A 25469-nucleotide genomic window follows, 5' to 3' on the forward strand; every position below is an offset into this window, starting at 1 on the left:
ACACTTCAGTTCCCCTTCCACACAGACTGCCCACATTCCAATTTCCCAACCTCACCCCAAGTTTCTCCTCAGGGCATTGGCCATCATATGGCAAGTCATGCTTGCGCAACCCAGGATGAGGGTTTGCACCTTCGTTTTTGAGGTAGGCAGGTGCAGCCCACCCCAACCTTTGGGCTGGCTAGTGCCCATTCTCCTTTGCTATCATGAGGCTTTCTCGGAGCTAGATTTTCTACGGGGAGCATGCCCTTGCTTATCCCCAACCTCAGTTTCTAGTCATGAGTGGTCCCGAGACCAAGGCCTTTACCACGATTTTTAAGAAATGTGGTGGAAAATCAGCTCAGGAAGGCAGGGACACTACTCCCTGAGACCCCTTTCGGAGCCCCCTAGTTCAACTAAAATTTTCCAAGGCGATGCCCCAGCATGGCCACAGTCTAATAATTGAAACAAGTAAAAGATAAAAGATACCAGTCACATTACAACTGACAACACCTAATAAGACTTTCTCTCTGATCAGATAATTAAAGAATTTATCAAGACTTCTCAGTAATAGTCTGTTTAGTTGCTGTGTTATTGGCCAAAAGCAATGTTAAATGTTAAATCTATTTAAATACTAATGCTTTTACTCCTATTATCAGTCTTGTTAATTGAGGAAATAAAGCCTACTATGGAGCAACAATTAATAAAATTAACAAAACCTAATGAATCTGTCCTCAGACAGGGATTTAAGATATTCAACAAAGATTTGACACTAGCTGCTAGACATTTAATTCCAAGCTGTTGTTAAACTTTTAACTTTGCTCTTTTATTTCATGTTAATTTACTTGTTAAGTGGTGTTAGAGTTAAATAAATTTACAAACTAGGTTTCCGTTATTATACCAGAGACAAGTGGAAACCAAAGTGTTGCATTAAATTCTTGGAAGACTGGAGCCTATAAGTTGGCTTCAGTTGGAAATATTTAATTTCCCTCATAATGATTTCTAAGAATTTAGCAAATTAGCAGAATTATTGATTTCAAATTTTGGAACAAGTTCAGGCAACAAGTTAGACGATTACATTGATCACAGTACACAAGCGGCACCTATTTTATCAACCCCAAAAGGATGAAAAGCAAAGTCAACCTCAGCAGAATTTGAACTCAGAACATAAAGATGGACAAAATGCCTCTAAGCCAACAATTAGCTGAATCATTAAAGTGTTTGTATAAAATGTTTTGTGATATTTAGTTACAACACTTTGAGTTCTGGTTTCAAAATCCAACTTTGCATTTTCCACTTCTGGAGCTCAATAAAATTAGTACCAATCAAGTATTGGTATCAAGTATTGGACAATTGTACACTTCCAAAAAATTTGTTGCCTTCGGCTTATGTTAAGAATCACAGTTGGACTTTGAAAATTGTGACAAAAGCAATGTATTTTGGAAGGATATAAACTTTTGGTGATGTTTTCATAGAATTCTAACATATCTAAATGCTGGAGATGATTTTGTGGATTGCTATTAAACATTTGATCAGCTATGTCTGGTTAGCCAAGGGCTAAAGAAGATGAAATATACCCAAGGTGCCACACGCCACACAATGGGATAAAACTCAAATTTTCTTAACCATATACCTTATGTTTTATAATTAATTTTGAAAATAATCAAGAATTTGGAAAGAATTTGCTAAAATGAACCAACTTTGGTATTATTGAACCAGGTGCAGGCACATGGCCTAGTGGTTAGAGCAGCGGACTCGCGGTCGAGGGATCGCGGGTTCGAATCTCAGACCGGACGATGTGTGTGTTTATGAGCGAAAACACCTAAGCTCCACACGGCTCCAGCAGAAGGTTATGGCGAACTTCTGCTGACTCTTTTGCCACAACTTTCTCTCACTCTTTCCGCCTGCATCTAGCAGCTCACCTGCAACAGACTGGTGGCCCATCCAGGTGGGGAACCTATATGCCAAGAAACCGAGAAACTGGCCCTTATGAGCCAGGCATGGCTCGAGAAGGAACAAACAATTATTGAACCAGGTGTTTAGAATATTACTTAACCAAATATTCTTACATAAAATGAATCACAGTTTTCCAGCCTCGCCTGGCCCCCGTGCCGGTGGCACATAAAAAGCACCATCCGATCGTGGCCGTTTGCCAGACTCGTCTGGCACCTGTGCCGGTGGCACATAAAAAGCACCCACTACACTCATGGAGTGGTTGGTGTTAGGAAGGGCATCCAGCCGTAGAAACATTGCCAGATCAGACTGGGCCTGGTGCAGCCTTCTGGCTTCCCAGTCCCCAGTTGAACCGTCCAACCCATGCTAGCATGGAAAGCGGACGCTAAACGATGATAAACATCAACAAAAAGAACTTGAAGCGATCAGTCTCATGTGGGTTGAGAACCAAAAGGGTTAATATGCAGATCAAATTAATTTTTCTGACATCTGTCCCTCAACTGATAAAGTATGTTCCAGTTATATATCAGAGCTGAAATGTTAACAAGACATTTCTCTTATAAGAGAATTTATAGAAGACCCAATTAAATTTAAGACACTGTTTGGAGTGAAGAATAATAATACAGCATTAATTTAATATTACAGCACTTGACTGCCATCTGAGAGTGAGTATGAGAAAGTGGTGTCACATGGCTTGTGGACAACTGTGGGCACTTGAAATTATCTATGAAATCTCTGGACAAATTATTACAGTGTAAAGTTTTAAAATTGGAATATCTGACTACTCATGGTCAGGAAAGACAAACGACTGGAGTTCAGGAAGCAGGCCATTTGCTCAACAATCCTTGCTCATTTGATTTCAATACAGCTGCCATCCACAGGACAAGGGTTTCCAACACATAATTAGTTCTATCATTAATTAATTGTTGCCAGATTTCTTTGGATTCCACATTTTTAACTTCCTTTATATAATTGTATGTAGTCAAAATGAAACAGATTTCTTCAAAATGACAATCTTCTTTATTTTGATTCAACTAGGTATTTACATTGAATTCAAGTTTATTCAACATTAAATATATCTATTTCTTTACTACCCACAAGGGGCTAAACACAGAGAGGACAAACAAGGACAGACAAATGGATTAAGTCAATTATATCGACCCCAGTGCATAACTGGTACTTATTTAATCGACCCTGAAAGGATGAAAGGCAAAGTTGACCTCGGCGGAATTTGAACTCAGAATGTAAAGACAGACGAAATACCTATTTCTTTACTACCCGCAAGGGGCTAAACATAGAGAGGACAAACAAGGACAGACAAACGGATTAAGTCGATTATATCGACCCCAGTGTGTAACTGGTACTTAATTTATCGACCCCGAAAGGATGAAAGACAAAGTTGACCTCGGTGGAATTTGAACTCAGAACGTAACGGCAGACGAAAAAGGCTATGCATTTCGCCTGGTGTGCTATAATGTTTCTGCCAGAAGGAAATATTGCTTTTTTTACAAACTTGTACCAATTTAGTAAATGATAGTGTCAGTGACCAGGTGTTAGACAATGAAAAGACTTTGATACATAATAGATAGTATAAAATACTATTATGATAAAATAAAGCAAATGTGACTATTAACAGACTATATGAATGTGAGTGTGTGTTTACATGTAAAGTTTATGTGTATGAAAGACACAGACTCATATCTAGTTACAGCGACTTTAGTTTTCTTTTCTAATAGTGGTTTATATTAAGTATCAAAGGCTTTCATTGTTCAACTATGACTTGTTCACTGATTCTCTTACATTACAGATGCAATTCTGAAACAAATATTTCATGAGTGTGTGTGGATGTATCTCTCTATTTCGCTCATTCTCTGTATATATATATATATATATAATTATTTGAGGGAATGATAATCCTAACTTACAGGGAAAAAATTCAATTTAGCATTTATATATATATATATCATCATCATCATCATTGTTTAATATCTGCTTTCCATGCTAGCATGGGTTGGACAATTTGACTGAGGTCTGGCAAACCAGATGGCTGCACCAGGCTCCAAACTGATCCAGCAGAGTTTCTACAGTTAGATGCCCTTCCTAATGCCAACCACTCCGAGAGTGTAGTGGGTGCTTTTATGTGCCACCAGCTCAAATAGTGTTTTTTTCGTGCCACCTGCACAGGAGCCAGTCCAGCGGCACTGGCAACAACCTCGCTTGAATAGTTTTTCACGTGCCACCAGCACAAGTGCCAGTAAGGCGACGTTGGTAACATTCATGCTCAAATGATGCTTTTTACATGCCACTGGCATGGAAGCCAGTCAGCTGCTCTGGCAACGATCATGCTTGGATGGTACTCTTAGTGTCCCACTAGCACAGATGCCAGTCATTGAATTTGATTTCGATTTCACTTGCTTCAACAGGTCTTCGCAAGCAGAGTTTAGAGTCCAATGAAGGAAAGGTATGCATAAGTGGGCTTGTTACACCCCTGGCATAGGCCACGGGTTATGGTCTCACTTGGCTTGCCGGGTCTCCTCAAGCACAGCATATTTTCAAAGGTCTCAGTCACTAGACATTGCCTCGGTGAGGCCTAATGTTCGATAGTTGTGCTTCACCACCTCATCCCAGGTCTTCCTGGGTTTACCTCTTCCACAGGTTCTCTCAACCGCTAGGGTGTGAAACTTTTTCACACAGCTACCCTCATCCATTCTCACCACATGACCATACCAGCACAATCATCTCTCTTGCACACCACAGCTGATACTTCTTAGGTCCAACTTTTCTCTCAAGGTACTTACACTCTGCCAAGTACACACACTGACATTATACATCCAGCGGAGCATACTGGCTTCATTCCTTGTAAGCTTATGCATATCCTCAGCAGTCACGGCCATGTTTCACAGCCATGTAGCATGGCTGTTTGTACACATGCATCATACAGTCTACCTTTTACTCTGAGCGAGAGGCCTTTTGTGACCAGCAGAGGTAAGAGCTCTCTGAACTTTGCCCAGGATATCCTTATTCTAGCAGCTATACTTTCAGAGCACCCACCCCTGCTACCAACTTGGTCACCTAGGTAACAGAAGCTATCAACTACTTCTGGTTTTTCTCCCTGGAATGTAGCAGAAGTTGTTCTCTGCACATTTTCTGTGTATGTGCATATGCATGCATTTTAAACAGTTATATGACTCTAGCACAAAGCCAGCTCTGATTGAGCAGACCTATCATCAAAAGCATTCCAATTAAGAATTTTCATCTTTTTGGATATCTAGGACAACACTGGTCAATGTGTCCATCCTTTTTAAGATGGTAAGATGAGTTCAGGGAGTTTGGGTGCTATTTCTAGCAAGTTGAGTGACTGCATGGAGGCTCCTTCATTACAATCTTGTTCCTGATTGAGTAGAATTATGATACAAGACATTCCATCCAGGATATTAGCATCTTTTAAGGGGTATCTATGGCAATGTTATCCAATGTGTCATTCCCTTTCTTTTCAACACACCATGGAGGGTTAATTTGAAGGAGATTTGGCTGCTATTTCTAGTAGTTCAATCAACTTTCTTGGTTGACCTGCTGCTAGAAATGCTTTTGCCATTGCAGTCGCTTGTGTTTGGCATTTTCTCTTCCAGTTTCCCCAAATCTATTGTTCGGGTGTACCACAGGGATCTGTCCTTGGTCCCCTCCTGTTTGTGGCATACATTAATGACATAGATGCCAATTTAAAGAATGCCACAGTATTGAAATATGCAGACGACATCAAGCTGTACCTTGAAATCAAGAGGACTGATCCTGATGTCTACAACTCTTTCCTGCAATCAGACCTAGACACAATGCAGCAATGGATCACAGACTGGCAACTGAAACTGGCTGTGGACAAGTGTACCACCATGCATTTTGGGAGAAAAAACCCTGCGTCCACATACTCCCTCCACAACACTGATATCAAGAAATCCTCTTGCGAGCGTGACCTAGGCATCACTGTCAGCAGTGATTTGCGTTGGACAAAGCATGTCTCTAAAATTGTCAAGAAGGCCGAGGGTGTCTTGGCATCACTCAGCAAGACTTTTGTTAGCCGCTCTCCAGCCATCTATTTAAAACTGTATACAGCTATGGTACGACCACACTTGGAATTCGCATCATCAGTTTGGAATCCCTATCTTGCTCAGAACATTGACCTCCTGGAATCTGTCCAGAGACGTGCAACCAAACGCATACCCTCCATCAGACACCTACCATATTCTGAGCGCCTTGTTCCCTGGGCATGGATTCACTGAAGCTCCGGCGTCTAGCGACGGACTTGGTAAACACCCACCAGGTTATCAACCACCTCACCAACAACACTGAACACCTTTTTGATCTCCATGTGTCTAACACACGTGGACATGCCTACAAAGTCAGAAAACAGCACAGCTCCCATGACTTTCGGAAACATTTTTTCACGCTCAGGGTTGCTGAAGCGTGGAATAAACTGCTTGCATCAGTTGTTGACTGCCATGACACTGCATCCTTTAAGGCCCTCATGCTTCCCAAAATCCGTCGAAACTACACCTGATTATATATACACTTTAGATGAGTTGTAGTGCACCTGAGCACTGTACACAATTATTATTATTATTATTATTATTATAATATCAATTAACTTTAATTCTTGAAGAGAATCCTGATTTTAAATGAACTCTATTTCCCCTTTATAATTTTATCTACCATTCTTATTTGATAATTTTATAAGCTTCTTTTTTTATAGAAGAAACGACAGCCAGCATGTTAACTTCCCTGCTAGCTGGCATATGTGTACACTTTGATGAATCATCATACTACACTGCCTATGTATTACTTTGTATAGCACAGCATATAGAACCAGTATTTAATTAGTCTATTATTCAATTTATAGAAATTTTTATTCAATATTGAATTATTCAATATTTATATCAACAATGAGGTTATGATAATTTTATCATGGTAAGATTTTGATTATGATGTAGTTTCTCTGATTTCATATCCTGCTAGTATTGTCTTTGACTATTTCCCCATTCATAAAATAAGTACCAGTCATGTACCGGGATCAGTTCTGCTGGGTCCTCCAATTTGCATTAGGAAGGGCATTCGGTTATAGAAGCTATGCCAAAGCAGCGATTGAAGTACAATGCAGTCCCCTGGACCTATAGCCAGGGCTGTAGAGTTGGAGTCAGAAACAATTAATGGGTAGCTAGAGTCGGAGTCAGTAAAACAATACCAACTTTGATTCCGACTCATAATGTTTTTATTCTTTAATATAAACCGGTTATAACATATAGACCTACTCAAAGTACAAGTGTATGCATATGCTTTATGAGATATGTAGACCACAATCACTTAATTACATTAAGAGGGGTTGGAGTCGGAATTGGAGTCGGAGGTGCTAATAGTACAGGAGTCGGAATCAGAGTCTAAGTTTTTTGTTTCGATTCTACAGCCCTGCCCATAGCATCCCATCCAATATCAGCATGGAATATGGACATTAAAACGATGATGATGATGGTGGTGGTGACGCCTATTCATCTACCCCTACTTTCCTCAGTTACCACCATATCATAGAGCAAGTGACCCTTTCAAAGGCTATTCAACAATGAAGGCATTGAAAAAAACCTATTTAATGAAGAAAGATTGCAAAACGACTGTATTCAGTAATGTCGATATTAGAGAACCAAAGAAAAATGAAAGCATTTTTTATCATCATCATCATCACTATCACCATCATTTGACGTCTATTTTCCATGCTGGCATGGTTTGGAAGTTTGACAGGAGTTCACAAGCTGGAGGGCTGCACCAGGCTTCAGTCATTTGTTTTGGCAAGGTTTCTATGGCTGGATGCCCTTCCTAACACCAGCCACTTTACAGAGTGTACTGGGTGCTTTTTATGTGACGTCAGCACAAGTGCATTTTACGTGGCACCAGCATAGGTGCTTTTCCTGTAGTGCAGACAGGAACTGCTTCGTTTTTGTGTCATGATAATTCATTTGGGACTGCATCTACTTTAATGCTGTCATACATTAGTATATATTAGCACTATGACCAGGCAACGCCAGGTCATAGTGCTAGTGCATGCATATACAGCTAGTGCATGCATATACAGCTAGTGCATGCATATACGCGAGTACTGTCCAAATCTCCGACCAATCACTTACAGCTAGCTGGCATTCAATTGGCGTATCAAGTTTTGGGCATTTTGATTGGGTTTTGGATAGAAAATTCACAAAAAAGTCCCTTCTATTGATTTTTTTATGGCTTTCTGAGGTGATTGGGGAAATGTAAAGATGTGCACGACCACCCTTGGACGGTTTCGAATGACCATAGAAAGTGCGAGCCCTCTAACTGAAAAATTATGGATTTGTATAAAGGACACACACACAGTCAGACATTTTGCCGTTTATATATAGGGAGAGATTTTGAAGTTGAAAGTCTTGGAGAAATTGTGCTTAACATCAAAATACTTGCTGTAACCAAACTTGTCTGTTTCAGTCATTGGATTGAGACTATGCTGGTGTACAATCTTGACATGTTTAGTTGAACAAATCAACCCCAGTACTAATTCTATTAGTTTCATTTGCTGAACCACTAAGTTACAGGGACATAAACACACAAACACTGGTTGTCAAGCAGTAGTGGTGGGACAAACACAGATACAAAGACACACAGGCATATACATACACACACACATTTACATACATTATATATACACACACACACACACACACACACACACACCACACACACACACACACAACACACACAGATATATATATTCTTTTATTATGTTATTCTTTTACTTGTTTCAGTCATTTGACTGCAGCCATGCTGGAGCACTGCCTATGGTCGAACAAACTCTACCCCAGAACTTATTCTTTGTAAGCTTAGTACTTATTCTATTGGTCTTTTTTGCTGAACCGCTAAGTTACGGTGACATAAACACACCAGCATCGGTTGTCAAGCGATGTTGGGGGGACTAACACAGACACATTTTGAGTTATAATATTTAAATACAAAGAAACAGAAAAAAAAAGAAAGATAAAAAAGGAAAAGAAAGAAAAAAGGGTAAATCAACAGGAGTTGTGGGGAGGGGCAGTGGGCCACAAACCCCCCACCGGAACAAATGATGTGCTCAGCTGTACCCTGTAGTAATGACTGCAATGATGTTGCCATGGAGAATGACCAGTGACACTTGCTGTAACAACCACTCCACTTCGTGGGACTTATTTCTAAGATAGGCCACGGTGATCCTGATTTTGCAGAGGAAATAGTTATACTGCTGGGTCTAGAACACCTGACATCTCGACAGCAACCTGACACAAACTGATGATCAATTGTACAGGGATGGAACAACTGCATAAAGTAAGAAGAATTCAAAATGATCTGCTGAATGAATAAACTGCTTGAAATGTAGAATATGAGTGTTATACGGGAGAATTTAGTTGCTTATAGATGGTGTCAGTTGATGTGTGTAGGTGAGGCAACTGGGACAGTATCACAAATGAAGAATGAGTGTTGCGTAGAAAGGTTGAGTGTACTGATAATGTTAGGAAGTCTTGTGTGATAAATTCCAAATTACATAGAATGAAGACATGTCACATGCTTGCTTATATAACAGATGTATCTATTTCATGCTAGTTTGGTAAATCAGAAGTGATGATGATGGTGAACTTTTGCTTAAAGTATATATATCAGTTGTTAAATAAAAATATACAATATCTAATGTTGAAGGGCAAATTTTCAATCTTTTATTACAGGAATAAAAAATACTTATAAAGTAAACAAATAACAAATACATACAAAATGAACAAAGAATAAATATTTTGGAATAATAAAAAAGATAAGAATTAATACTTATTTGTTTACTCTTTTACTTGTTTCAGTCATTTGACTGCGGCCATGCTGGAGCACCGCCTTTAGTCGAGCAAATCGACCCCAGGACTTATTCTTTGTAAGGCTAGTACTTATTCTATCAGTCTCTTTGTCGAACCGCTAAGTTATGGCGACGTAAATACACCAGCATCGGTTGTCAAGCGATGTTGGGGGGGACAAACACAGATACACAAACATATATACATATACATATATACGACAGGCTTCTTTCAATTTCCATCTACCAAATCCACCCATAAGGCTTTGGTCGGCCCGAGGTTATAGTAGAAGACACTTGCCCAAGGTGCCACGCAGTGGGACTGAACCCGGAACCATGTGGTTGGTAAGCAAGCTACTTACCACACAGCCACTCCTGCGCCTGTTTATTTTATTTTATTTTATTTTATTTTGTGGGTGGGATTAGGCAGAAAGATAGAACTGTGTACATTTCCTTCACGTGTCTTGCTTGAAAGGAAAGTACAATCTTAACTCATGAAGAAGTAAAATTTTTCAGCATCTTAACTCAACATTACAATTCTGAAAGAATACTTACTATTTAAAGTATACTGATAGACTAAAAACCTCCATTATAGATGTAAAATAATCAAATATTTTCTGCTAGTCAAAAGACAGACAAACAGCACCAGCTTCAGGACCTCTTGGTCACTTCTTCTAAGCTGACAGGTAAGCAATTATATGACTCACCAAAGGTAGCTCATTTGTGTATTGTGAACACCACAAATGTCTAATTAAGTTTCACTTGCAATCTGTACTTAAGTCAACAATTCTACTGAAAGAACAAACTGAATTTTAAAAACGGAAGTTTTAATAGTCATAATTAATAAAGGTAAGTATCTTTGACTAAACATACTAAGATTAAATATAAATATTTGGAAACGAAATCAAATTATAATGATTTTGAAAAAAATTATAGAGATTTTACAAAAGTTCCCAGTCTGTTTGACTGGAGAAAATATATCAAATCTTTTTTTTAAAGTTGAATGACTGAAATTATGTCTGGCCTTCTCCAGGCATATTCAACATCATCATCATCATCCTCATTTAACGTCCGCTTTCCATGCTAGCATGGGTTGGACGATTTTGACTTAGGGCTGGCAACTAGATGGCTGCACCAGGCTCCAGTCTTGATCTGGCAGAGTTTCTACAGCTGGATGCCCTTCCTAACGCCAACCACTCCGAGAGTATAGTGGGTGCTTTTACGTGCCACCAGCATGAGGGCCAGTCAGGCGGTACTGGCAACGGCCACACTCAAATGGTGTTTTTTACATGCCACCTGCACAAGAGCCAGTCCAGTGGCACTGGCCATCAGGTTGTATTACTGCCAAGATCAGACTGATCATATTTGATGGCTTACAAGATGTACTTTTTCCCAAAAAATGTCTCAAAAAAAAAAAAAAAAAAAAAAAAAAAATCACCCTGGGTCCTATATCTTAAGTTGAGCTTATTTTACATGTTTTGAACACTAAAAACATTTTTTTTTCTAACTTTGTACTGCTGAAACTGGGGTACGTCTAATCTGCATTTTTTATGTCATTAAATACAGTACTCCCTACTGCAATGTTCACAATCTACTTACAATTAACCTTTATTAATTAAAATTTTTAACGGCAATAGATTAGTAAGGTCATTTAAACATCAAATAAAATGCCTTATACTTAGTGATGTCATTTTATGGTCCAAGTTCAAACCCTGTCTGGGCCAACTTGGCCCTTTCAAGGGCCATAAAACAAAGTACCATAAAACAAAGTACCAGTACAGGGTTCAATGATATTGATTAATACCCTCCCCTCAAAACTGATGGCCTTGTGTCTATATTAGAAACAATTTCTATATTTTACAGCATAGTAGAAACAGCATTGTGGAAGATGCACACTGATTTTAGAAATGTAATTCTAGGAGAAAAGTTTTTCATGCTTACCAAAACCCTATCAACACCATTGGACAGTGTTTGACCGGCACACACAAAGATGAATTATCAGACAAAAATGGTGAGTAAACCAGTGGAATGGTCATACATATTGTTGAATGAAATCACCAAACAATGGCTGGAGTTTGCTACCAGGTATTATTGTCATACAACATTAACCAGCCGTGTCCAGCCAAAACATTCTGTTTTTGTTCAAATTGGCCAGGTCTGGCCTCTCACACCTTTTTAAACCTGGTAATTATCTTATCAGTCTCTTTTGCTGAAGTGCTAAGTTACAGGGACACAAACACACCGACATGGGTTATCAAGCAGTGGTAGGGGGACAAACACAGACACATAGCTTTGGCCAGCCCAAGGATAAGGGAGAAGACACTTGCCCAAAGTTCCACACAGTGGGACTGAACTCAGAAACGTGGTTGGGAAGAAGGCTTTTTACCACACAGCCATGTTTGCACCTGTACATATGTGGTCTGATCAATAAGTATCCGGACTGTTGACATAGTAATGAAGCTGAAGCATGCCGAGTGAAGCCGCTTGGCACAGATTGACCTTGAACTCTGTTGTGTGTGCACAACTGAACCCGGAACTATGTGGTTCGTAAGCAAGCTACTCACTACACAGCCACTCAGTGTGATGCTTACAGCACCTAGGTTTCCCAAGCAGTCACCCATCTAAGTACTAACTAGGCTCAACGTTGCTTAACTTCGGTGATCAGTGCTTTCAACGTGATATGGCCCTGTAACTTTTTTTCTTTCTAAATAGGGCTATCAACCCTATGCAAACCCATTTTTACCTTTGGGAAGGGATGATCCATATTAGTCTGGATCCTTTGACCTGCTCACCATGAGAAGTTCTACCATATGCTTGCACTCCTCTTAGAATCGTTGAGGCATATCAGCCATCACAGTGCAACAAGGACTGGACCTTATGGTGGACAATAATTGTTACAACAATGAAATATTGAAAAAAAGCCAAAATATTACAATTTGTTGGCACAAACTTAGAAGAAATTACAGTGTTTTGGCAGTTATGTGAGAAAGTCACATTGTTTCATTATACCCCCTTCCTCAGCGTACTTAACCCACATCAGCTAAATGTCTTACATTATTTCATGACTTTGTTACCTTCAAAACTGATGTCAGTAGGTACCGACCATAGGAATGGTAAGTGTCCCAAAGAAATAACCCTCTTTCCCAACAAGGAAGGCAGATCCCTAATCTGGATTGATCTGAAGCTATAACAGATATAGGTGTCCAAGATGCCATGTAGAAGAATCAAACCTAGAACATCATGGTTATAAAGCAAACATCTTAACCATTCAGTTACATTTATATCCACCATGTGTTATAGAAGTTAGCTGATCACTGTCATTTCTCTGAAATACCATTTAAAAATCTTCAATTTATACATGTAGATAACTGTTTGTATAAAGCAGCAGTACTAATTCTTGCTGACATTTATTAAAAGTTCACTCAGTTAAAGAATTTTTGTGGCAATTATTTAGTTGTTGCTTAGCTTCAAGTCGATTTTGATCAACCCTACTTTTGAAAAAGCTTACTCAGTCCTTTTCTCCTTTCTGACATTGTATGTGTATTAGAAACTATATAAATCCAATATGTCTCTCTTTAGTAAGACAATAGGGCTTATCTGATAGAGATTTGGTTAATATTTCAAGCAGGTGTTTGGTTCCCCTGTAAACACAAATAGTATTTAATTACACCCCTCTGTGCTCAAGTTTCTAACTCTTCTCTGTTCGACTCAGTGGTTAACTTCTTAAATGAATACACTACAGTATCAGTTATATTCTATCGGTTAATATTTCCCTACAAAACTATACCTGTGCTTGGAGAAAAATGTATCATTAATTTAAAATGTGTGGAGGCACATGGCCTAGTGGTTAGAGCAGTGGACTCGCGGTTGAGGGATTGCGGGTTCGAATCTCAGACCAGGCGATGTGAATGTTTATGAGCAAAACACCTAAGGTCCATGCGGCTCTGGCAGAAGGTAATGGCTAACTACTGCTGACTCTTTTGCCACAACTTTCTCTCACACTTTCCTCCTGCATCTTGCAGCTCACCTGCGACGGACAGGTGTCCCGTCAAGGTGGGGAACCTATATGCCAAGGAAACCGGGAAACTGGCCCTATGAGCCAGACGTGACTCAAGAAGGAACAAACAATTTAAAATGTAGAGTTGAATGAAATAGGAGAGTACTGGACTAAATGTTTTGAGTTCAAACCCCACCAGTGTTGACAAAACTAAGCATTTTTATTTTTCACTTATGCTTCTCATCATCATTGTTTAACGTCCGTTTTCCATGCTAGCATGGGTTGGACGGTTCAACTAGGGTCTAGGAAGCCAGAAGGCTGCGCCAGGCCCAATCTGATTTGGCAGTGTTTCTACAGCTGGATGCCCTTCCTAATGCCAACCACTCCGTGAGTGTAGTGGGTGCTCTTTACATGCCACCTGCACAGGTGCCAGACGAGGCTGGCAAATGACCACGATCAGATGGTGCTTCTTACATGCCACTGGCATGGGGGCCAGACGAGGCTGGCAACAGCCACAATTGGATGGTGCTTTTTTATGTGCCACCGGCACGGAGGCCAGTCATGGCAGCGCTGGCAACATCCACGTTCGGATGGTTCTCTTACGTGCGACCGGCATTGGTATCACAGCTACAATTTCCATTGATGTAGATCAATTTCGATTTTTGCTTCTCTCCTGCAAAAATTAAGCAGGCACATATTTACTGAAATCAATAACCAATCTCAATATGGTGGCGAGCTGGAAGAATCGTCAGCCTGCCGGACAAAATGCTTAGTAGCATTTCATCCATCTTTATATTCTGGGTTCAAATTCTACCAAGGTTGACTTTGCCTTTCATCCCTTTTGGGGTTGATAAATTAAGTACCAGTTGAGCACTAGGATTGATATATTCAACCTGACCCTTCCCTGAAATTACTAGCCTTCAGCCAAAAGCTTGATGGCAATATTTAATCTGTGGAGGCACGCGGCTTAGTGGTTAGGGTGTCAGCATCATGATTGTAAGATTGTGGTTTTGATTCCTGGACTGGGCGACGCGTTGTGTTCTTGAGCAAAACACTTCATTTCACGTTGCTCCAGTCCACTCAGCTGGCAAAAATGAGTAACGCTGCGATAGACTGGCGTCCCATCCAGCTGGGGAACACATACGCCATAGAAACCAGGAAATCGGGCCCATGAGCCTGGCTAGGCTTTAAAAGGGCGCATTTATTATTTAATATTTAATCTGAACATTAAAATTAGATGATTTTTAGGTGCTTCTTCATTTCTAAGACCTTATTTAATGAAGATATTTACAATATCAGAAGTAGACATTTTTCAAACCAGAAAGTGAAGTGTTTTCATGGGCAAAGAATTTGGAAATGAAGAGACGACTTTTAAATTGCTCTCTTTCTCAAGTTTAGGGTTGGTTATCTAAAATATATTTGAAAAGATTTAAAGAATACACAATGCTTTCAAATTTTACTGAAAGTGATTCCAAAAGAAAAAAAAATAAAACCACTTCTCATCTTTCTTCAAGTGGCACCATTTTTTGAGAATCAGAATCAGCAATTTCTAACATCTTAAATGTTATAAATTCTACAGCTGTTGTAAGTCACTTATAACATACATCGTTTGCTTGCCGAAATCTTAAAACACTGACTAAAAAATAAAATAAACAAGAGTACTCAGATATCGCAAATCTCCACCAAGGCAACACAAATGTCCTCTCAATGATTAGTCAGAGATGATTTTCAGAATGAGAATATCTGAAATAAACTCGACCACTCTCACAAATGAGAATACTAAAAATGAACCTGACCGCTCGCAAAAATTAAGTTAAAAAAACAGGAAAAATAATCCAGAATCTTTGTCCAGTACCGGATGGATTCCAAAATCTAATCAATTCATGCCAGTCACAAGGCCAAACATCCCTGGAAGTTTCATCCAAATCCATTCAGCAGTTCTTGAGATATCTTGTCCACGGACAAACAAACAAACAAATACAACTGAAAACAATACCACCACCTTAGCTAAGGCAGAGGTAAAAATACTCCTCCAGGAGAAAAAAAACCCAGAACATGAAACAAAATATTCTAACTAGTCAACAACAATGGTGTTATGATCTTGTATCACGAGGTAGTTTCTATATGCTTGAGATAGCAGCAAAATTTCTTTCGAATCACACCTCCTAATGTCATGGAAACGAAATGCAGATTGCTCAATGTAATACCAGATATACAAAGAAAGTCTGATGCAGGAGTTAAATAACAACATGCAAATTTATTGTTTATTTGGTTCAATATCTTTTATTTTTTTACTTGTTTAAGTCATTAGACTGCAGCCTCAGTATTCATTTTATTTTTTTAAGCCTGGTACTTATTCTATCGGACACTTTTTGTTGAACCACTACGTTACGGGAACATAAACAAACCAACACTGGTTGTCAAATGATGGTCCCCCCCCATACAACACACATATATATAATCAGTATATGACTTAACTTATTGAAAAAGGCGCAGGAAGGCTGTGTGGTAAGTAGCTTGCTTACCAACCACATGGTTCTGGGTTCAGTCCCACTGCATGGAACCTTGGGCAAGTGTCTTCTACTATAGCCTCGGGCAGACCAAAACCTTGTGAGTGGATTTGGTAGATGGAAACTGAACGAAGCCCGTCATATATATGTATATATGTATATATATATATGTATGTGTTTGTGTATATGTTTGTGTGTCTGTGTTTGTCCCCCCAACATCGGTTGACAACCGATGCTGGTGTGTTTACGTCCCCGTAACTTAGCGGTTCGGCAAAACAGACCAATAGAATAAGTACTAGGCTTACAAAGAATAAGTCCTGGGGTCGATTTGCTCGACTAAAGGCGGTGCTCCAGCATGGCCACAGTCAAATGACTGAAACAAGTAAAAGAGTAAATTCATTCATATTTATGTAATGAAGGAGACTGGATGTTAAAATGGATTATAGTTTTTAATTTTCATATTGCTATACAATTGTTTCATACAAATGGAATCAGATATTCATAAATAGAAAATCATAATAATCATACTTTTACTCCTCAGTAGTTAATAGAAGAACAAAAAAAAAAAAGATGTTTAACCCTTTCATTACCCTATTTATTTTGAGATGCTCTGTGTTTCTTTTAATTAATTTTAAATTAACAAAGAATTTAGTAAAATAACTTAGTTATCATTGAGCTGGTTTAAGGAACATAAATTCTGACTAAGGTTTAGTGGAAGATTTTAATTCAAAACTTATGAAAATAAGACATTTATACTACAGAGCCAGAGGCGGTTTCAGCCGGGTTGGTAACGAAAGGTTTAAAGTACTTAGGTTTTTTTCTGACCATTTTATGGGATTTATATATTCGTCCTTCTAGTCATGTTTATTTGAATCTAGACTAAAAAATATAGGAAGTGGGTGCTAATATATGTAATATCAAATCTGACCTCCTTTCTATGAAATCTAATATGTATCTCTATTTAAACCTCCTTAAAAAAGCAGTATTTGTATAGAGATAGTTATGGCCAGTTCATAGGGTTATCCAGGGTTTTACGTCCATAAAATGCTTAGCTTCATATGTCTTGTCAGACCCTAATGCCAACGGCCATAACTATCTTCCACTAAACACTCTACTGCTCTATAACTTACTTAGTGTGCTTCTCTTTCTAATTTATGATTTACTGACAATATATATATATATATATATATATATATATATAATACAGGACCAGATACTGCAACAGCTTGGGTTTCAGAGGACCACAGCACTTCAATATCCTTCCTAAATGCCTGAGAGACCTGCATGGTGTGGATGTGTGTTTCTTTAAAACTAAACTGGATCTCTTCTTGTCGGGGGTCCCAGATGAACCCACCGCTCAGCAGGAAATACAAATGCAGGCAATAGCATCGAACTCCCTTGTTGATCAAGTGCCATGTATCAGAGGTGGTTTCACATACTAGTGTAGCTCACTCAACGGTGGTGCCCCAGCATGGCTGCAGCCTTCAGGCTGGAACATTTTTAAGGATTTAAGGATTTTTATATATATATATTCTCTTTTACTCTTTTATTCTTTTACTTGTTTCAGTCATTTGACGGCAGCCATGCTGGAGCACCGCCTTTAGTCGAGTAAATCGCCCCCAGGACTTATTCATAGTAAGCCTAGTACTTATTCTATCGGTCTCTTTTGCCGAACCACTAAGATACGGGGATGTAAACACACCAGCATCGGTTGTCAGGCGATGTTGGGGGGACAAACACAGACACATAAACATATACACACACAATACATATATATATACATATATACAACGGGCTTCTTTCAGTTTCTTTCTACCAAATCCACTCACAGGCTTTGATCGGCCCGAAGCTATAGTAGAAGACACTTGCCCAAGGTGCCACGCGGTGGGAATGAACCTGGAACCATGTGGTTGGTAAGCAAGCTGCTTACCACACAGCCACTCCTGTGTGGTAAGTAGCTATATCTATTTCTTTTATTCTTTTATTTGTTTCAGCCATTTGACTGCAGCCATGCTGGAGCACTGCCTTTAGTCGAACAAATTGACTCCAGGACTTATTCTTTGTAAGCCTAGTACTTATTTTATCAGTCTTTTTTGCTAAACCACTAAGTTACAGGGGATGTAAACACACCAAAATCAGTTGTCAAGCGATGGTGGAGGGACAGACACAGACATACAAATATATACATACAGAGTGCGGTGAATAAATTGTCATCTAAATTACACAAAAATGAAAATAACATCTCATTTTAACAGATATATTTATCAAAATTACATTCAGATATCTTAAAATACTAAAGAATACATTTATTCAATAAAATCATCATTGGCTTCAACCACAGCCTCCAGATGACTTTGGAATCTCCAGTAACTCTTCTGGACAGTCTCCTTGTTTAAGTTGGTGAATGCTCCCTTGCTCAACTGTGCCCTACACATAATAATCAAGGGGGTTGCAGTCTGAGGAGTTAGGCAGCCAGATGTTGAAGGTGATGTGGTCACAGAAATTGTCTGACAGCCATGACTGGGTTCTCTTACATGCGTGGCAAGGTGCAGAGTCCTATTGCCAGACATAGGGTCTCCCCGCAGCCACTCTCTTGACCCAGGGCAGCACTATCTCCTCCAGGCACTTGACATATGCTTCTGTGTTAAGTGTGAGGCTGAGTGCGAAGATGAATAGAAGCATAACGCTGCCATCACTAGTGATCACTCCAAACACCATGGTGTTGACTGGATGTTTGATTTTTATCACTTTTGGTACATGTTTTGGGGACATGACAAGCCAACAGCTGTTCTGTGCGTTCGCCATCTGATCCTGGCAGAAATTTTTCTCGTCTGAGAAAAACCAAAACATGTTCAGTTGGAGGGGATGGTTGAGTTTGTTCAAAAGCTTTGTAGCATGGCCTTTCCTCTTGTCCTTGATTGTTTTTGTATAAAAATTGGCCCTTTCTCATCTTATATGAGGAATACTGAATATCGTCATGCACTACCTGCCTGATAAGAAACTCAGACACTCCCATGTCCCTGGGAATGGGCCTGACTGACTTAGTGGGATCGTTGCCAATCATGGCCTGGATCTCACCAACAAATTCAGGAGTTCTTTTCTCATCAGAACGATCAGAGTGAGTTTTCCGAGCTGCCGTACCTTCATAATCACCATTAGACTCATCCAAATCTTTCCAGATCCTCTGCACTGTCCTCAGATTGTTACCCAAACACTCTGAAATGTTCGTATTGGAGCTTCCGGAGCCAAGCAGTACATGTCATTTCCAAACTTCTGGTTGAGTGAATTGTGTCATGGTGCTGCTTTTCTCACAGACGATGCCCAACTGACCCTACTATACTGTGTAGTCAACAAAATTAGAAACAAACAATGGGTATGGACAAAGTTAAAAATATAAAATGGTGACAATTTACCCATCGCACCTTGTGTGTGTGTGTGTGTGTTTAAATAATAAGGGTGAAAAATTGAATATTAATTCGATTAATATCAATTTAAAATCAGTGGCCTAGCATATTGAAAAATCTGAAGATTTAGAAAAATTATATTACATATATGTATGTAATATATATATATATATATATATATATATATATATATATATACATACACGATGGGCTTCTTTCAGTTTCCGTCTACCAAATCCACTCACAAGGCTTTGTTCAGCCCAGGGCTATAGTAAGACACTTGCCCAAGTGCCATGTAGTGGTACTGATCCCGGAACAACGTGGTTGGGAAGCAAATCTCTTACCCCACAGCCATGCCTGCGCCAAAATACTCAAATTTAACATTAATTATTTGTTTAACTAACTTTATTTCTTCAATTTTATAAAATTTCAGGGGAACAATCTATTTCTAATTTAATGTCATAAAATACCATGGAATATGATACATTAATATAAAAAAAAAAATTTACAGTCGAGTTAATGATGTAGCCTCTAAATGGTCATTGAAACTGCTAGAAATAGCTGTCAAGTCACATCCTTAAAAAAGAAGGGCACATTGAATAATTTGAATAAAAGAATCTCAGATACACTGCTCTTGAAAGTAATAATGAGTGTTAACCGCTGAAAAACATTTGATCTATTTGCTCGAAAAGAAGTGACGTAGCGCTAACCAACATTAATAAATTTCCTGGAATAAGCTGCAAGCTTGCTGGTGTACCTCAATAGCCATTAGAGAGGTTTCCTAGTGCCCCCAACTTTTTCAACCCAAAGTGGTGAATTGTTTTGGGTTTTGTTTTCCTTTTTTCTTAATTTTTTCAATTGTGTTCTCTGTTTTGTCCAGTTTTTTTAACTTAATTTTGTAAAACGGTAAACAATGAAGACAATGAAATTTGAGACAGAACGGAGATAAGGTTGGTTAAAGTGAACATCGACCATTAAGGTTTATCACAAGTGTTGGTGAAAAGAGTATCAAAGTTCGATTTCAAAAGAAGTTTAGTAAGCTATTGCTTAGCATCAAGTCTGTCCCGATCTAGCAGACATGTGATGAAAGACGGTCCAGCCATGACCATGCCGTTTTCTTTCTTGTTTTTTTTTTTTTGCTTTCATCATACTATGTGGTCTACCGTTTATATTGATGGGTAAGGAAGGGTACCGTTATTTCTAGCAGATATAGCGACCACGTAGAAACTTCATTAACTCAAGTACTTGTTTGTTGTATTTTAACCCCAAGTCAACCTCGATGGTTATGTTTAAGAGAAATTCTATCAATAATCACGATCTTTTCAAATATAAGCTGTCTTAAAATTATTTCAGAAATATATCCTTTTGTTGTTGAAGCAGTATGATGTAATTAAAGACATGAAAAGGGGGTGGTATTTAGCTATTTCTTTTAACAGATCCAACGACTATGTGGAGGTTCCTTCGTTGGTTCGAAAACTTGTTGCTTTTTATATTTTTTCCCCTTTTTTCCTGCACGATGTGGCATTTAGACAGCTTCGTGTGTCTGTCATTCTCAATGTCTGGTTAATATACCAGAAACAAAAATGCCCGCATAAAGCTTTCATACCAATGAGTTGACAGAGCAGGGTATAAACATAGTCTACATAACAAACGGCAGTTTAGGTGGAATTTAACAAATCTTTTAATCATTCACTTCTAAAGAGAGAACAGAAAGCAGGTACTTTTCTCTTTATGTTTTCATTCTTTCTCAGTTACATAATAAGAGTCACAAAGTGATGTTACTGCGATTATATATTTAAGTATACATAAAAATTACAACGATCAATGATGCAAAAATCACAAGTTTTCTAAGAACTAAAAAAAAGTAATTAATTTCACGCACATGTCGATAATGAAGATACTGAAAACTAGAGAAAAAAAATAGTAATAACGAGGTGTTATTTGTGAAACCAAAAATTTCTTTGATTTTACTTTATGATTTTAATTCAAAGTTCAAATGAAAATAAAACTGAAACAATAATTTAATTTATTAATAATGGGAGACGTATTGTTAAACTTTAAGTAGTTTAAACATCGAGGAAAAAGTTTTAATATAACTCACCAGCATTCATTAATCCATAAAACATGTATTCGGTTAATAAAAGCAAACTTGGTTGTAATCAGACGAAGTAAATCAATAGCTCTGTCAAAGCTCCAGTCAAATTCACGCGATGTCTAAAATTATATAAACTTTTGTTATTGTCAACTTTGCGTCAATGCGCATGAACAGAACAAATGGGGTACTTGTTACTGCCAAACGTGACCTGATTGTTAAATTGTCAACATTGTACAAAAGATTAAAGACTGGAAAACCAGTCGGGGTGGTAGAACAGTCGAAACTAAGTTTAGGTGGATTCGATAGTTTTAGGTTAATTCATTCTAGTGTAAATTGTCAGTGAGACCACATAACGGTTTCGGTTTTTTATGCGCTATGAGAACACCAAAACTTGTTTCTTTACTAAATTCCCACAACTGCTATTTACAATAATTTGCTTTGATTTTTTTTAAACCTGTGTACCTCAAACCAGGTACCAATTTTTATTTATTTATTTTTTATTTTTTTTTGTAAATTGAGTAAGACACCCAAGAGCATAAAACATTAAGAAATTCTATATATAATATACTAGCAGTATCGCCCGGCGTTGCTCGGATTTGTAAGGGAAATAACTATATAAGCATTTTTAGAGAGTTACTTCCCTTATATAATAGCCAAAAAATGCATTAAAAATGGGAAAAAATTATGGTAATTTTTTTTTAAATCGTAGACTCATCGAAGACGCGCGCTAATACCCAGAAGGGCTCGATATGAATCACGTCTATAAGTACCCGCTTTTTGTTACACTGCACCGCAAAATGTGGGAGTAGTTAGGAATCTAAATCGTAGGAGACAGACACACAACTTCACTTTTATATATAAAGATTTAGCCTTGATGTCTATTTTTCGAACAGTTTCACATTTTTAGATGTATTGTTGATACCCCGGTCGATATTCCTGAACTACAGGAGAGATTTAACAGAGATTGAGGGATGTTTTAACATTTTTTTTTGTCGTTTGATAAAATTATTTATCTTTTATGCAAAAAAAATAATTCTGCTACATTTGATGATACTTATGATGATACATTTGATGATACATTTGATGATCGTCTTTCGACTCAACATCAAGCCCAGTGGTTTCTAAACTTTTTCAGGCTGCTACCCCCTTGGTTTTAAGAATACGAATACATTCCTGGTACACCCCACCTCACCATCCCAGACATATACCATTTTCTGCACCAAATTCAAAACAACAATAATTCACAACTAAAACTTCACCTAATAAGCGCAGGAGTGGCCGTGTGGTAAGTAGCTTGTTTACCAACCACATGGTTTCGGGTTCAGTCCCACTGCATGGCACCTTGGGCTGACCAAAGCCTTGTGAGTGGATCTGGTAGACGGAAACTGAAAGAAGCCCATCGTATATGTGTGTGTGTTTGTGTATGTATTTATCCCCCCAACATCGCTTCACAACCGATGCTGGCGTGTTTACGGCCCCGTAAGTTACCGGTTCGGCAAGAGAGACCGATAGAATAAGTACTAGGCTTACAAAGAATAAGTCTTGGGTTCGATTTGCTTGACTAAAGGCAGTGCTCCAGCATGGCCGCAGTCAAATGACTGAAACAAGTAAAAGAGTAAGAGGATAAAAGAGAGTAATTAACCCTTTATTTTGTTTGTTTTTTATATATCCATTGCCCTATTTTGGTCACCCCATTATTCTTCAACACCCACTGGATCTTTCGCCTGCCCCCGAGGGTGGGGGCGGTACTACCCACTTTGGGAGCCACTGGTAAAATAATGGGTTCAGGTGCAAGGTTTATCTTAACTGAAGGAGGTTTCATGAAGCTGACTTGAGGTAATACTGATTGAAACCCTTTCAATAACACAGCCAGGATAAGGAAACTTGTCTGAAAAACTAACATAATTATGAAAGTCACCATAGGAAAATAGACAAACGTTATATTTACATGAGGAAAGTTGTATAAAGAAGTGTCAAATCAATCACTTAAAGTGGATGGAATTTGTGGCAGAGAAAAACTCAGGAAAATTTGAGCTGAAACACTGAGGGCTGATTTCAAGATGCTGAGCCTCAGGGAGGAAATGACAATGGATCACGTTGACTGGTGTGATTTGTGAAAGGACCTAACCACCTCAATATATATATATATATATATATATAATATATATATATATATATATATACATATATATATATATATGTATATATATTATTTCACTCAGGCATCGGGAAACATTAATCTGGTTTAGAACCCTTTATACATATGGTCCAGAACACAATGACATATGAGTATAGAATAGCAATAGGAAGGAACAAACATTAGCTTACAGCTGTTTCTGCAATGAGATGTGGTGGACTGTTTAGTTGAATCCCTGCATAACATCCTTATAGCCTCATCAGAGCCTTGAATATGAAGAGCGCTTTATTTGGGAAAATGTAGTTTTCAGAACATACAGGCATTAAGAGTGAGAAAGTTAATGTTGATGCCAATGGAAAGATCAGGTGTATTATCTGCTTTCTACCCATATGTTACATTGATGCACCTGTTTCTCCCAATATATCAAATTATGTCTCATCATGCCCTACATCTATTTCCATCTATGTCTCTCCTTGATCCTGAAGTCAAACTCCACTTCACCATCCCTCTCTCTTCTCCTCCTCCCTTGTCAACTGTATCATTATTATCCTCCCCTTCTCTCCACCTACTCTCCCCACTATACATAACTCATCAGTCATTACTCTTCAACCCTATCCAACTTCTTTTACAGCCACAGACTGCCTAACCATCCTCTCATCTTCTAATTCCCCCTTGCAATTGTACAATATTCTCATCCACCAGTTTATACTTACCTCAAGCTTTGTGGGGCCACTTAGACACCCCATCTCTTATCTATCTCAACAGTTCCTTCTGATCATTCTCTCCCTTCCCCTACTAAATATGAGTAACCATGCAACTCTTCACCAAGCCCCTAATCTTTCACCACACTTTCATATTCTAACCCCTTATTCCATAGTATAAAACCAACCCTACCTACCTCAGGGTTTGTAGTTTTGCAAGATGTATGATAACTCCAATAGTGCAAATGGCACAAAAGAAAGCAACCAGTACAGCATTAGAAAGAGCATCCAGCCATTCAAACCATGTCAAAGCAAACATTGGAACACCATGAAGTTCTTGGCTCCATCAGGTCCAAGAACACTTTATACATATGGTCCAGAACACAATGATATATGAATATAGAATGGCAACAGGAACAAACATTAGCTAACAGCTGTTTCTGCAATAAAATGTGGTGGACTATTTAGCTGAGTCCCAGCATAACATCCTTATAGCCTCATCAGAGCTCTGAATATGAAGAGCACTTTATTTGGGAAAATGTAGTTTTCAGAACATACAGGCATTAAGAGTGAGAAAGTTAATGCTGATGCCAATGGAAAGATCAGGTCTCTCTTCGTGTAACCTGTATGAGATTATACCTAGTTCTAAGATACAAACATCCTGTTTGGAAGTGATCTAAATTAAAACATCTTAATTTATGAGCTCAAATCTTCTAACTGAATAAGGAAAACTATTTTACTAAAATCCTGGTTCTTTTAGAAATAAGTTGAAATATAAGCTGTGTATTCAAAAAGAAAAATGGTATCAAGAGGGTTAAAA

The 25469-nt window shown here is 38.5% G+C and overlaps 1 protein-coding gene across 2 annotated transcripts in view; it reads right to left on the reverse strand.

The window, feature by feature from the left end:
* LOC115212302 overlaps positions 1-22111 on the reverse strand; it is a 140310-nt gene extending 118199 nt beyond the window's left edge. The window contains exon 1 of one of the 2 annotated variants that reach the window (XM_029781154.2): positions 21818-22111. The gene's annotated coding sequence lies outside the window, so the exon portion shown is untranslated. The remainder of the gene's footprint in view (positions 1-21817) is intronic. The other variant, XM_029781152.2, reaches the window with a different exon arrangement.
* Positions 22112-25469: the final 3358 nt, after the last annotated feature.

The sequence above is a fragment of the Octopus sinensis genome, linkage group LG5 (assembly GCF_006345805.1).
Source record: "Octopus sinensis linkage group LG5, ASM634580v1, whole genome shotgun sequence".
Taxonomy (NCBI): domain Eukaryota; kingdom Metazoa; phylum Mollusca; class Cephalopoda; order Octopoda; family Octopodidae; genus Octopus; species Octopus sinensis.